The sequence below is a fragment of the Zalophus californianus genome, chromosome 16, assembly GCF_009762305.2.
Source record: "Zalophus californianus isolate mZalCal1 chromosome 16, mZalCal1.pri.v2, whole genome shotgun sequence".
Lineage (NCBI taxonomy): Eukaryota > Metazoa > Chordata > Mammalia > Carnivora > Otariidae > Zalophus > Zalophus californianus.
In genome coordinates this window covers 3,665,798-3,680,345 of record NC_045610.1, presented here as the reverse complement: position 1 = coordinate 3,680,345, position 14,548 = coordinate 3,665,798, and the positions used below count along the sequence as shown (strand labels likewise).

General features: G+C 54.1%; 1 protein-coding gene across 10 annotated transcripts in view; it reads left to right on the top strand.

Annotated features, from left to right (window-relative positions):
• The first annotated feature begins 5,644 nt into the window (after nucleotides 1-5,644).
• PIK3R5 (phosphoinositide-3-kinase regulatory subunit 5) overlaps nucleotides 5,645-14,548 on the top strand; it is a 66,317-nt gene continuing 57,413 nt past the window's right edge. For 2 of the 10 annotated variants that reach the window (XM_027567688.2, XM_027567682.2), the window contains exons 1-2: nucleotides 5,663-5,768; nucleotides 10,554-10,707. The gene's annotated coding sequence lies outside the window, so the exon portion shown is untranslated. Of the gene's footprint in view, nucleotides 5,769-6,309; nucleotides 6,542-10,553; nucleotides 10,708-13,281; nucleotides 13,395-14,548 lie in introns of those variants that run through there. The other 8 variants (XM_027567692.2, XM_027567687.2, XM_027567683.2 and 5 more) reach the window with 7 other exon arrangements.

Genomic DNA, 14,548 nt, shown 5'->3' with positions numbered 1-14,548 from the left:
TGAACTGTTTTGCACCCTTGTCAAAAATCAATTGATTGTAAATGCTTGGGTTTAATTTATGGACTCTCAACTTTCTTTCACTGATCTAAATGTCTACTTGTAGCTTTGTGGTAAGTTTTGAAATCAGGGAGTTTGAGTCCTCTAACTTTTTCTTTTCAAGATTATTTTAGCTATTCTGGGTCCCTTGGATTTCCAATCCCTAGATGTTCTTCTTGCTAGGGTGAATGAGCTCTATTTTCTATGTGGTCATTGCTGGTGTACAGAAAACTACGGAAGGTCATATTTTTGTTTTTGCATCCAGCTACTTACTGAACTCTCTCATAGGTTCTAAACATTGCTCAGTTCATTAGCTAGAGTTTCTCAGGTAGACAATTGTATCTTTTGCAAATAACAATAAGCTTGATGTTTCCTTCACAAACTTATTTATCTTTTTTTAAATATTTTATTTACTTATTTGAGAGAGAGAGGGAGAAGCAGACTCCCTGCTGAGAGCCCAATGAGGAGCTCGATCTCAGGACCCTGAGATCATGACCCGAGCCGAAGGCAGACGCCCAACCGACTGAGACACCCACGCACCACCGAATTTATTTTTCTTATTCATTTTTCAACTGTTAGGGATTTCCCTTGAATTTCAGAATATTATCGACACCATCCACAGAGTGACATCCTTGTTTTGCTCCTCATTTTCACAGGAATGCCTTTGCTATTAAGGACTGTATTTGCTCTCCATTCCAGGTCATCACTAGGTATCCTATTGTTTGTTGGACTGAGATCGACACATTTGTCATCTTGACAAAGTCTTTCTAACCCCAGTCACTATGCATTTTCATCAGGGCACATCTTATTGGGATAATTATATGGTTTTTCTCCTGTGTCCTATTCCTATGATGAACAACATTCATAAACTTTTAACGTTGGCCCTCCTTCCATAAACGAAGTGTCTCCGGAGCCAGTGGGAACAAATTAGCTCACATTAACAGAAATAACTCAGGTCTCACTGGTGCAGCTCCCACCTGCATAATATAAAACAGATGTCACAGACTGGAACTCAATAGGGTCATGTCTGGCTTGGCCTGCCAGGGGTTTTAAAATACCATTTTGAATTAGCTGCCAGAATTTAAAAATCAAGAGATTTCAGATTAATAATGCCAATTTCTGATCTCTCTTTAAAAATTATAAAATCTGACCACAGCAGGCCTGCATTCCCACATGCCCACAATGGGCTGGAGTTGCCCCCCTGGATGGGGGCCTGGGAGAGGGGCTCCTTTAGTTTATTTGCATGCTTTCCACACCTTGTTTTCTTCATACCCCACTGTTTCCTACACATCAAGGTCAAGGTTCAATTGCCAGTTTTGTATTCGTGCAGTTGTTTTTCTTATAATGGGATTAGGCGAAGGTGAAATATTTCTTGTAATCATGTCTCTAGCAAATGTGGAAATAAGAGAAGAAGCCAAGAGGGTTATGGGCTTCAAGAGAAACGGGAGCAAACATATTTATCAGTGGAAGCAAAGAATATTCCTATATGTTTAATATGCAAAGTGTGTCTCTTGGAAGAATACAGTGTTATGATGCCACCAGAAAAGAAATCGTAAGAATACTGTGTGTGGGGAAAGAAAATCTCACTGAACTGGGGAAAATAAAAGAATGAAATATCAACGGGGTTTGTTTCAGGAGGCACAGAGTATAAACAATGCTGCCATGAAATGCCCTCCTATGGGGAAATGAATACCTTCTGGCCAGTTCGGTCCATAAGCTTGACCTCTTGGCTCTCAGAGACACTAGAGCTTCTGGCCCGTATGCCAGTCTCCCAGCTTCTTTCAAAGCTTCCTTCACTGTGTGCTTCTCCCCAACTCTCTCCCTTGGCCCTTCTGCTGCTGTGTCCAGGTTGGAAGACCCTAATGAAAGCAGCTCCCTGTGCTTCTGCCTGAAGCTCTTTTCCCATCGGGTTCAGATGCTAAGCTGTGGGGATGGCCAGGTACAGTGGTCACATGCCCATTGGTTGCAACACAGGACAGGCTTGGCGGGAGTGGGGGTGAAGGTTGGCCCCACGTCCACCACCTGCTCCCCAAACGTCCCATCTAAATTTCAAGATGGCAGTCGGTCAGTCAGAGCCTCAACCTCTCTTATGTTGAACTTCTGGAACTTTCCACTGGAGACCACTCTTTCTGGTCCACCCACAAACCCCTCTTCACAGGCCCCTGAATTTTGACCAGAGATGCTTTGGGCAAACCAGTCCACCTGAGGCAGCGAATATGTCCGAATTCCTTTAGGCTCCTCCAGGATGTTGGCATTCCTTGAACAAACCCTACTTTGTCGTGGCATATTACTGTTTTCCACTGAAGGCTGAATATAGTTTGTGCTTATTTTATTTCAGATTTTTATATCTGTATCATAGAGAAGAGTTCCTGTAGTTTCCTACAGAAACTACAAACTATGTCTGTAGTTTCCTTTGCAAGTTTTAATAAGAGAAAATGACAGGGGAAGTTTTTCAAATGCTTGTAAGATTTGGAACTTTTTTTTTTGTTCTTTAAAGTTTATATATTGATAAACAATTTTTGAATTACATAAGAAGTTGCAAAGAGTGTTCCCATAAAACTTTCAACCAGTTCCCCTAAATATTAGGATAGAACATAACATAGTATGATTATTGAAATCAGGAAATTAAGAGATACAGTACTATTGATGAATCTATAGACTTTATTCAAATGTTGCCAACTGTCCCATTAATGTCCTTTTTGTTGGTCTGGGATCCAGTCCAGAATCCCTCATTGTATTTCATTGTTGTGTGACACTGTCCCTCAGTCTTCTGTGTCCTGACTTTTATGCTGTTGGAAGATTTTGTAGACCTTCCCTCAGTTTGGTGTAGTCTGATGTTTTCTCATGGTTAGATTGAGGCGAGGCATTAAAAAAAGAGATTTATTTATTTATTTGAGAGACAGAGTAAGCACGAGATTGGGGACAGGGGCAGAGGGAGAGGGTACAAGTAACCGGAGCCCGACAATGCAGGGCTCAATCCCATGACCCATGAGATCATGACCTGAGCCAAAATCAAGAGGAGGATGCTTAACCAACTGAGCCACCCAGGTGCCCATGGGGGTAAGGCATTTTTGACCAGAATGCCATGAAAATGATGTGCTTTTCTTAGCGCATCAAATCAAGAGGTAAATGACGTTGCGATGCTTTGCTATGATACTGTCAATATTTTTCACTTGGTGAAGGTAGGGTCTCCCCGTTTCTTCACTGTCATGTTACTATTCTTTCTTTGTAGCTAACAGGTGGTTTGTGGGGAGCAACTTTAAGTCTAAGCGAATAACCCATTCATCATCACACCTTTGGCCACCACACTGAGCATCCATTGATGATTCTTGCCTGCAAACATGATTACTGTGACGTCTGCCAATTTCTAACTCCATCATTCCTCCGACGTTTAGTCACTGGAATTCTACCATTAAGGAAGCGTTGTCTTTTCTCCGCTTAGTTATTTATTTATCCAATTTTAGTGTTTCCTTGGTGATTATTTTCAGAGCATTAAGGATAAATGTAATAAGAGGAAGCAGATGGGGTAGATTCCTCTTTGAAAACAAGGCAGTTGAAAGGAGAGAGATTATAGATAGACATATATTTTTATTTATTTTTTAACACTTTATTTGACAGAGAGCGAGAGAGAGCACAAGTGGGGGGTGGGAGAGGGAGAAGCAGTCTCCCCACTGAGCAGGGAGCCTAATTCGGGGCTCCATCCCAGGACCCTGGGACCATGACCTGAGCCAAAGGCAGATGCCCAACTAACTGAGCCACCCAGGCGCCCCAGACATATGGAGCGACAACAAAGAGCTGTACAAAGTATTACACAATCAGGTGCCACAGGAGTGACAAGGGCACCTTGAGTCTTAACCAGTGGCTTGGGGGAGGTGGGAGTAGAAGGTGGCAGAAGGTGCCAGAATGGCTGTAGTTCCAAGTTCTAGCCAATAGGTGTCAGGTGTTGACCAGATCTTCAGGTCAGTGGCCAGCCCTCTGAGGACAGAGTGGAACTTGGTGAGGGGCTGGGATACGGGCAAGCCCAGGGGATGCAGGATGGGACTAAGTGGGCTTCATGGCGTGCTCAGCTCCCTGGCAGTGAGCTCTAACAGGCAACTCTGCCTTCCTACACCTTCAGTTTTAGGAATACCAGGGACATGGAGGAAGTCAAGCATGCCATAACTTCTCTAGCGTCTTCTTGAGCCTTGCAAAGTGATCTCACAATCCAACACGTCAATCCGGGATACATTGTGCCATTCTGGAGACTCAGTTCCTGAATCCAGAGCAGTTCCACCCCAGTGTCCCCACCCTGGCCACCTCTGGGCTGTCTCCATCTTCCCCTTTCTCCTTTTATTGTGGTGTAAAAGAGTAGGGATTGGGGAGACTAGAGTCCGCGCCCACCCTTACCAAGTCGCGTGACCTCAGCGTGCCGTCTCGCCCTTCCGTGGCTCTGGTTCCTTATTTGTGAAATGGTGGCGTGCGGGGGTCTGGCTGGTGGATGACGCATACAAGTGCTAGATGGCCTCTGAGCGCCCTTTGCAGCTCTAACTGCAGGCTGGAACCAGACCGTTGTGTTCGCCCAGGGGTACTTTCTGTTTCTGTGCCTTTGGGGAAGTTGCTTTTTCTTGGTATTTTGGGAGTCAGGAAGAGAAGAGCCATTGGTGTTCACATCCCTCAAAGCCTCAGGTAGGTCTGTGGCTTTTGACCAACAGTAACGTCTGACCTTGTGGCCAGTTTCAAGCGCCTTCCACAGCTATTGTGAGAGTCCCATTCAACAGTGGAAGTGGAAATTTCAGCCTTGCCCTGTATTAATTCTGAAATCAAGGGCTATTCTTCCCTTGCAAGGGCTGCCGGCACAACTTTCTTACCCCCATTTTGTAAGTGTGGAAACGAGGCTCAGGGCAGCGCAAGGACTCCCGCGACTCCGTGCTGAGTTCTTCCTGCCAGCGTCGTCGGGGGGGGGGAGGGGAGGAAGGGGCAAGAAGAGGGCCTGGACTCTGGACATGACCCCCCACCCCCCGCTTCGGGGGCCGAGAAATGGCCGAGTGACAGCCACCGGCGGAGGAAGGGGGAGAGGCAGCCTCGGGGCTAGAGGTGCGGTGCTGAAGGCCTGCCTTCTTGCAGAGGGGTGGGGGTCCAGGCGCCCGTCTGCGCACCAGGGGTGCAGGCATTTTAAAGGTTAAGAGCACCCAAAGAAAATAGAAGTAGGAGGAGGAAGTGGGGCGCTGGGTCGCAGTGAGAGAAGGAAGCAGCTCGTCGGAGCTTCCCCTTTGTCCTCCTTCCCCGAAGCCCCCACCCCAAGCCGCCCTCCGGCTCCGCCTACCCGTCCTGCGGGGCCGAGGCCGCGCTTCCGCTCTCCGGGACCCGCCGCACCTGACTCCCGGGGGGTCGGTGGCGCTCGGGGCCCCTCCGGCCGCGGCCGCCCACCCGCGGGGAACTGACTCTTCCAGGGCAGACGCGCTCCACGCTGGTGCCGCCGCTCCTGCGCTGCGCGGGGCCGGCGGGACTCGGGGGATGAGTGGGCCAGCCGCCCGCGCGCCCCGGCCGCCAGGTGGCGCTAGAGACCCGCCGGGCGCCCCGCCCCGCCCCGCCCCGCCCCGGCGTGGCCCCGCCCGCGGCCCGCCGTCCGAGCAAAGCCGGGGCCGATGCGGGGACTCGCAGTGCGGCTCCTGCCCGGCGTCGTGGTCCCGAAAGCACGCGAGCCGCGGGGAGTCGCCGCTGGAGAGGGGCTCGGCGCCCGGCGGGGACTGCAGGTGCGTGGCGGGGCGGGCGGAGCAGCGTGGCGACCGTCGGGGAGCAGTGGGCTCTGAGAGCGGCGGCCGCCGCGGGCGGGCTGGGCGGTGCTGCCGTGTCCCGGCCCCGGGGGCACGGGGGTCCAGGCACCTGCCGTCCCCGTACTCCCGGAGACAGAAGGGGCGTCCCGGGGCGGGGGGGGCCCTGCCGAGCGCCGGGGCGGTGCGTTTGGCCGCGTCCTCCCGCCCCCTTCGAAAGCCGGCCGGAGTGGGGGTCAGGAGCCCGCGCCCCCTCCTCCTGGGGACGGTCGTGGGGAGCGGTCGCGGGGAGCGTGGGCGTCGCCGCCGGGACCCGGGCGTCGCGGAGGTGCCCAGGCGCCGGCCGCTTTTCTGGAGCGCGGCTCGTCAGCGCGCGGCGGGAGCCGTGTTGACACCCGGGTGTCCCTGCGTGACTCCGCGGGTGCGTGTGTGCAGGTGTGTGTGCGCGTGTGTGCGCGCGCGCGCGCGCGCTGGCCCATCCCAGGCCCCGGGGTAAATAAGTGAGAGGTTCAGGTCAGTAGGAGGAAGGCGAGGGTTCAGAGAGAAAAGGAACGCGAGATGAAAGCAGCAGGATGTGGTATCGAGTGAGTTAACAAACCTCTGCGCGGAGAGGAGGGGTGGGTTTAGGCGAAATGAGGGCTCAAAGTAGGCCAGGTCTGCCCGGAAGGCCCCTTCTGGATCGCCCTTTCCCTTCCTCCCTCCCGTGGTCGCTGCATCTTCTCGTCCACACTCTTCCTCCTGCCCTGGACCACCTGGTAAGGCGCTGGTTCCCAGGGCTTGTTAAAGCACGCATTCCCCGGGCCCCAGGCCCAGCTTTAGGGGGCGGGGGGTGGGGGCGAAGTCTGGAATCTGTATTTTTCTAAAATTTGGATAAGCTCCTTCAGTGATGCCCTGGACCCATTGCTGGGGAGCCCTGTGTGATGTGGAAAGGAGACTTGAGCTGCCGCTGGGGTCTTGCTGTGTGACCTTGAGCATCTTCTGTCCCTCCCCCAGCCCGTTGCCCTATCTGTGAAATGGGCTCTAATAGTGCTCCCCCCCCCGGGGGGGGCGCTGTGGGGAAATTCCATGAGAAAAGTGTGATGAAACTAGCTGCACATGGGAGCTGTTTCCTGCGCGCTTGCAGAACAGGAGTATGGAGATCAGGGGGCTTCCCTGCTTCCTCAGCCTGCCCACCGTGGTGCGGGTCCAGGAAGACAAAGAAGAAGGTTTCCAGTGGTCAAGCTCTCTTTTCCTGGATACCCCCTCTTTTCAGGATACCCTTCCTTGCTTTTTGAAGCATAAGCTGCCAGGACTGTAGGGACCGGCAGGCTTGGGGTCTCTGTATGCTGGGCCTCGTTGGGATTTTAAGCATCGCCCCCCGCCTCCAGCTTAAGAGGGAGATGATTATCTTCTCTCCCCAAGCTGTAATGGAAGCAGACCACCTCAGCCTCCCCTTCCTCGTTCCCATGCTGCTCTGTTTGTTTCTTTCAAGAGGAATCAGTGGAAGCTAAGTGGTGGTACTAGGTGAAAAGCGTGTTTGGGGTTACTGGAGGGGTAATGATGATGAGGCTCCCCACACTGATCAGGGGCCTCTTGGCTGAGAAGTGGCAGAAGAGGAGAGCCAGAAGCCCCCAGTAGCCTCTTGGCTTGGACAGCCTAGAAGCCCCAGCTTGGATTCACCTTAGTGCTCCAGCTTTTGTTCCAAGAGGCTCACCCCAGTGGGCTGACCTGGCTGGCCCTGTGGGATCCCTGTGAACCAAAAGTGTTGTCTGCCTCAGCTGTGGGTGGGCTGAAGGCCTGGATCAGCTTCTTAAGAGAGGAAGCTTCTAGAGGGGCCAGAGAGTGATGAGCAGTCACTCAGGGGAGAGGGGGTAAGTTTGATTTTTGAGGCTCTGGCATAGATGTGTGTAGGAGGGGAAAAAGGAAGGGTTACATCTGACTTGTGCCCAAAGGGAAGATGAGACGTTCCTAGAGCAACCATGTATGACATAGTAGGATATCCCGTAGATTTGAAGACATATTTTCACATTTTAATGACTCAGAAATCGAGATGCATCTTACCATTATAATAGACAACAGTATTTCTTTCTTGGCAGCACACAAAATAATGACTTTGGGGACATGAGTGGTGGCCCGCCCTGGGTCTCTTGTGTTTGCTTCCAGGCTCGCAGCTGGGTTCTGGGTAACAGGGGGTTTCAGTTAGGTGCCTTCTGGATAAGGGAGATAGAGCTGTAGCAAGGTGCCCCCAGCAGGAGGATGGGGCCTCAGGGGTAGGACACAGTGGGTGACTGGTGGCAGAGAGCGGGTGCGGGGTCCTTCCTGGGTCTGGTGGGTCTACCAGTTGGGGTACTAGGCTCCAGCCTTGCTCCTGTTGCCGTGGTCATGTAAGGCAACAGATCGAAGCAAGAGTTTTGACCGTGAACCCTTTAGAGCTGCCACCACCCCCTGGGGAAGGCCCATACCCCTTGGCATGGCTCCCGGGCCTCTCGCCGGCCAGCTCAGGGCCACTGTCCTGCTGTATCTCTGGAAGCTTGGGCAAACCCCAGTGCCTTTGCACCTGCTATTTCTTCCTTCATTTTGCCATTCCCTTCCTCTACTGCCCAATGGACTGTGATTCCACCCCCCTGTTCAAACCTCATCATCTGTGAAGTCTTTTCCAACCACCCCCTCCCCACTCCCCGGCCCTGACCACTCCGCCTGTCCTCAGCCCACCTCGTATGTCTTCCTGCCGGGGCACTGACCACTCTGGCCTACAGGGTCTGACCAGCAACATGTTGGCTTGCTCACCTGAGCCACCTGATGCTCTGTGTGGCTGTTCAGGTCTCACCATAACCCCATCCCCACCCCCCAGAATGTCAGAGGCAAGAAATCCATGCGCACCAACAATGGGAGTTGCCGCCTGCAGGAGGGAGGGGTGTGCTTTTCATTTTCGGGTCCTCTGGAGTCTTCTAGCTGCTGTTGTTGACCTAGGCAAATGAGGCTGTGTGGTTTCCTTGTTGGGGGCAGGGGCTGGGGCACGAGGGCTGAATGTGGCGTCTGGGCTTCTGCCTCCCTTGGAGTTGATTGACCTGGTTTCCGCGTGTCTCCTGCGCTGCAAGGCATGTGACCTTGGTTCCGTCCGCGCCCGTCCCCTGGGGTGTCCGTTCTCACCTGCGGGGAGGTGTGTAACAGGTGCTTTCTACGGTCCCTTCCTGAGCTCCCACTTTCCCTTCACTGGCTCCGCACTTTTTTATGGAACACCTTCCCTGTCCCGGGCAGGTGCTGGGCTCCCTCCCTCCCTCCTGAGCAACACAGACAGTTGTTCCTGCCCTCATGAGATTCATCAGGCGGGCGGGACACTAGACCCACCTCCCATTTCATCACACTGGTGAGAATTAGCAGGGGCCTGTGATTTTACACAAAGGGAGCGCCATATAGCTTGGAGGGTGAAGGAAAGGCTTCCCTAGCCAAATCCTATTCATGGTGAGACTTGAGAGATGCAAGATAGAAACAAACAGCAATGCCGATTGATCGTAGTAATCCCTACCATTAGGCAGGTAGCTCACCCAGTGTGTGGCATGGACCAGGGGCTCAGGCCCTTGGAGGCCATCAGTTCTATTAGCGGTGTTCCCCTTTTCCTCGGCACTGATCATCAGCAGGGAGCATGTTTCACCGCTGCCCCCGTGGTCTCCTGGCAGGAGGGCCCCAGCTTCGAAGGGAGCCCCTGCGCCACATTGTCTGCCGAGCCTTCATTCTGTCCCTTTCCGGAGCAGCTGCCCTTACAGGGTTAAGAAACGCTGGTTTTCTATAATCCGGTCAACGCCCCCCCTCCACCCACATCCTTCTCCATCCAGAGCTGTCCTCCCAGAACCACGAAGTCCGTGTGGGCGCTTGGGGTCTGAGCGTCTGTGCCTGAATGGCCTTGTGGTTGGGACTCTTGGCACGAGGCACATGGTCACAGAGCCACGTCCACGCAGCCGGGCTGGGACGGCCCACCTCCTCAGGGTGTTTTTCTGGGTTAGATCACATCTGCACATCTGCACGGCTCTTCCTTGATAATGGAGATGGTAGACTTTCTACCACCCCGCCCCTCGGCCAGAAAAAAGGCACACATGTGCGTACACACGTATACGTGATTTCTCTCCCTCTCTCTTTCCAAGTTTTGCATAAAAGGTCAGGGTTGGGACGTCTGGGTGGCTCAGTCAGCTAAGCGACTGCCTTCAGCTCAGGTCATGATCCTGGAGTCCTGGGATCGAGTCCCCCATCGGGCTCCCTGCTCAGCGGGGAGTCTGCTTCTCCCTCTGACCTTCTTCCCTTTTGTGCTCTCTGGCTCTCATTCTCTCTTTCTCAAATAAATAAAGAAGATCTTTAAAAAAAAAACTTAAAAAAAAGTGTGGGGGAGTGGAGTGGGCGCAGGGGATGAGCTCCCTGACCACTCACGGAGCCCCCACCCTCCATGCTTACACTTTCTGGACTTCTCATCAAGTCTTGAATTCAGGCCATTTTCAAGATGACGTAAAAGCGTTACTTTTGCTCGTGGCGTCCTTACAAGAAACCCTCTGCTCCGTCCTAGCACTGCTCTTTCTTTGCCACAGATGCTCCCAGCTCCCCGAGCGCCCAGGGACCAGCCTGAGCCTGGGGCCTTGTATCTCTGATGTGGGGGCCCGGTCAAGTGCTACGTGTGAGGGAAGTTTTCTTCCGTTCCTCATGACGAAGGATTTTTAGAAGCCTGAATGGAAGTGAAGTCTGTTGAATAGTTCTGTCAGCATCTTAACCAGGAGATTCTTGCATCCTTTTGCCTTGCCATAGATTTATGTGACAGATGATATCATTAGCTTCCTTGGATTGAGCCCATCCTGCATTTCTAGAACAAACTCCGTTTGGTCAAGGCGTTTTATTCTTTAAAGGCAGTGCCAGATTTGACGTGCTGGGAACCTCTTTCGGATTTTTTGCATCCTTTCTCGTAAGTAAGGTCGGCCCGCGTGTTGCTTTTGTCCTGCTGTTGTCAGGTGTGGAGGTGTCAGGCTCTGCAAAGTGATTCTGGAGGAGTCTCATCTTCTTCTGCATCGCGGGCTGGTGGCCGGAGCAGGGGAGTGATCTGTTCCTGGGAAGTCGGGATAAAGGCTCTGGTCTTTGGTTCCTCTGCCCGCACATCCCGGCCTCCGGGGGCCTTTTTTCCTCTCCTCTTCTCCCTTCCAGAGCCTTCCAGGCACATACCTGCTGCCTCAGTGCTCCCCAGCTGGGCGTCACCTTTGATTCTTGGCCTCCAACGGTCAGCCACGAGTTCCCACGAGTCCTTACTTCCCACGCCCTTGGGCGACCAGATGGCCCAGTTTGGCTCCAGGTGCTGCATCTGGTGGGGATGCTGATAAACCACGTCATACGCAGACACAGGTCGCCAAGATGGTGATGACATCATGCCAAAGGACCAAAGAAGCAGAGAGGTTGTCCTCTAAGAAGAAGAGGGCACCAGGGACAAGTTGTGTCTATCTCCAGATGTTTGAAGGGAAAAGGCGAAGGCTGCCTGCTCAGCGAGGATCATTCTCCAGGAAGGAAAAAACGGGACCTAAATAGGCCGCAAGTCTGCTACAAGGAAGATCGTGGACAAATGCAGAACAGATCAACAATGGACTGGGTGGCCTTATGGTAATGAGTTCCCCGTTGGGGGAAGCATTCAGGGGAAATACATGTCATATGTGGACATGATTGCCGTGAGAATGGAGGCCACAGCTGCTCCATTCCCAGGTCTCTAGTTCTCCAAATCATAGTGGCCGCGTCAGACTGGTTGTATACAAATCGGTTGTTCTGACAACGGAATTTGAATTTAAGAAGTTCGGTGGCCTTGAATAAACAGATCCCGAAGCTGGCCGGATGCCCCCCCCCCAAAACCCACGGCCTGTTCCTCCGGAGTGGGGGTGCTTTGGTGGTCAGAAAAGTGTCGCCATCCAGGGCAGGAGACCCCAGGACCCTTGCTCACGTCCTGTGCTGGAGCGTGGGCTTTTGTGGGGGGCTCTCTTGTTCTTGGCTCCTTCCAGCCCCTGCTGAGGGACACGCATCGAGCCCCACTTTGAGGATCACCTTTCCGGGTGGCTATCCGAGACCCGCTATCAGGGCCAGCCTGCCCAACCTCCTGGTGGGGATTAATGGACTCTTATTGTGGGGTTTGGGGAGCCAGTGTTTCATAGATCTTTGTGTTTTGCATTCACTTCTGTACTGACATCTTGGGAGCTGCGTTCTGAGAAGACAAAGTCAGAGTTTTCCTTGGCCTGCTATTGCGCCTAAGGGAACCCAGGGGGCTGCAGCCTGACGTTCACACCATGGGGTGGGGGTGGGAGGTGACAGCTCCCCATCCCGGCCTCTGTCCCTAGGTCACCCGCTCATCCCTCCCAGCCCCTTCCCTCCTGGATCAAAGGGGCCCAGCCTGTGAGTTGCCCCAGTCTGCTCTCCGAGTCTAGTAGACTTAGAGGAGCTGCTCCTTCCCTCACGGCACTTGTCTTAATGGCAGGACTCCCGGCGGCTGCCAAGTTCAGACCCCAGGGCGCCATGCCTCCCACCACCCAGCCCTCTGTCTATAGGTCGGCTGCCTCCAAGGTCACTGGTGGCTCCGTAATGGCGAATTCTGGTGGCCTCCTCCTACCTGGTATGTCTCTTGGGGTTGCCCAGGCCCCCGATGCCCCCAGCTCCCCTGGGGCTTTCTCTCTTCCGGCCATCCTGGGGTCCATCTCTGTCCCTGTCCCACACCCACGGCTCCGAGCCCGGGCCTGCTGTTTGCACCATTTCGACTTCAACCCCTGTCGGGAGCCCAGCTCCTCACCCACAGAGCGGGCTTCCTCTGCGGACTTCCCCATTCTTGTCTCTGGTGACAACAGCCTCCCAGGCGTGAAACCGTGGAGTCACCTCTGAGTCCTCCCTCCATCTTCCCGCTCCCTGGTCCGTGTCATGTCGCCGCCTCCCCCCGGGGTCCTGGCTTCTCTCACTTCCCCACCGCACCCGCCACTCGCCATTCAGCTTTTGTCACCCTGCTCTTCCTGCGAAAACCCCTTCGTCACCGTGCTCGGAAGCTTCTGGAAGCCTCTGGTGACGCCCTACCTCCCAGGGAAAGCCCAGAGTCCTTGGCTTCCCGTTCAGGTGTCAACACTGAGTCCGGCTCTTGGAGTCTTTTCCCCGAACGCTCACCCCTCCTCCAGCCAGGCTGCCTGCCTCAGTTTCTCCAGGACCTAACATGTGCTCTTGCCTCCCTGCTCCCTCCTCCCGATGAGGAGACTCCCCAGCTGTCGTGTTCAGCCCCTTCTCCCCAGTGCCCAGCGAGCGGGGCCAGGCTTTGGGGGTGCTCAGTCCGTGTTGGCCGGTTGAGCCTCCATAGGGAGGAAGCCCGGGGCCCCAGGCTCGGATGGCAGGTAATTGACCGTCCCCCCCATCTGAGATCTCGTGGGGTTCAGTCATCCCCCAACTCAGGAACTGCACCCTCCAGGCACCCGTGGATTCTGCGGGCATCCGAAGGAGCACCAAAATCCTGTGTCTTTGCCTTCCTGGACAGGACAAGGCACATGTCTCCCCCCAGCCCGTGGGGTCCCTCCAGGCCCCAGGGGCCCCTGGCCAACTACACATGCTGAGAGCCCACTCCTGGGGAACCCTCGTCCCATCCTCCAGGTGAGTCAGATCTAAGACAAGCAGTTCTGTAAGTCTGATGGTGGGAAAGCCCGGGGCAGCCGGCCCCAAACAAGTCACTCCCAGACCGATGGCCGCTTCTATGCAGGGACCTGGGGAAGTAAAGTGTCTGTTTGCAACACGATGTTTACAAGGCAGAGGGGCTTCCTGTCCTGCCTACCGGGCAGGCTGTGGGGCAATCAGGAGCCGTGTTTTCAGGCGGGAGCAGGACAAAGAAACGCTTGGAGGATTTCTGGGGATTCTGCAAACATCCCCAGGGGTGCGCGGCCATGCTGACCCTGGAGGAGGCCAAGGCAGGCATAGAACTCCCTTGGGAGTTTTTAAATTGGGAGAAAGTAAAGTAGTACCATTAAGCATGGTTAGTTTGCATATTGCCCTTTACAGCTTATAAAGCATTGTTCCCGAACGTGGCTCTGCTAGTCAAGTGGGCACCCTTTAGAGCAAAAGGAGATTCCCTTCTGTCACTCCCAAGCAGGGTGATCGCCGGGGGTAAGCGTGGATGAGGTTTGGGTTTTTTTTCCCTTCCTCCCCACCCCCCCACTTTTGAATGGGAGTAATGCTTTGGAGAGGAAAGAGGGCTTTCTGGGAAGGAGAGAGCCCTGGGAAAGATTCCCTAGGAGAGAGAACCCTCCCATCCTGATTCCTCCAACGTAGACAGTGACACCATTCTCTGTGCCCCCTGAGAAACGGGCCGAGGGGGCTGAGACTGCCTTCCCCACCTCCTCCAACGTTTGTGGCAGTGGCCCTGGGCTCCCCCGAGCAGCCTGGGACCACCCACAGAAGAGCACAAGCTTGTGTCCAGGATCCCCTACTATCCCTGCGACCCGACAGCAGCGTCTGGACGGGTCTGGTAAAGTACCTCGGGCTTTGGTGGCCCTGGGGACAGGAATACTCTAGGGTTCCCTCTGTAGCAAGTGGGTGATCTAAAGATGGGGCTCACCATCGCCACCTGACTTTTCATGCCCCGAGGTGGTTTTCTGCGGTGAATTCTTCCTCTGAACCCATTAGAGAAACGTAGAGATGAGCTGCCCAGCTGGAGGGCAGAGGTGCCGAGGACTCCTGTGATGTCACCTTGGCCTGTGGGTCCTGGTGTGATAATATTGGTTTGGGTATAAGGTGCTCCTAAGACGCAGAGG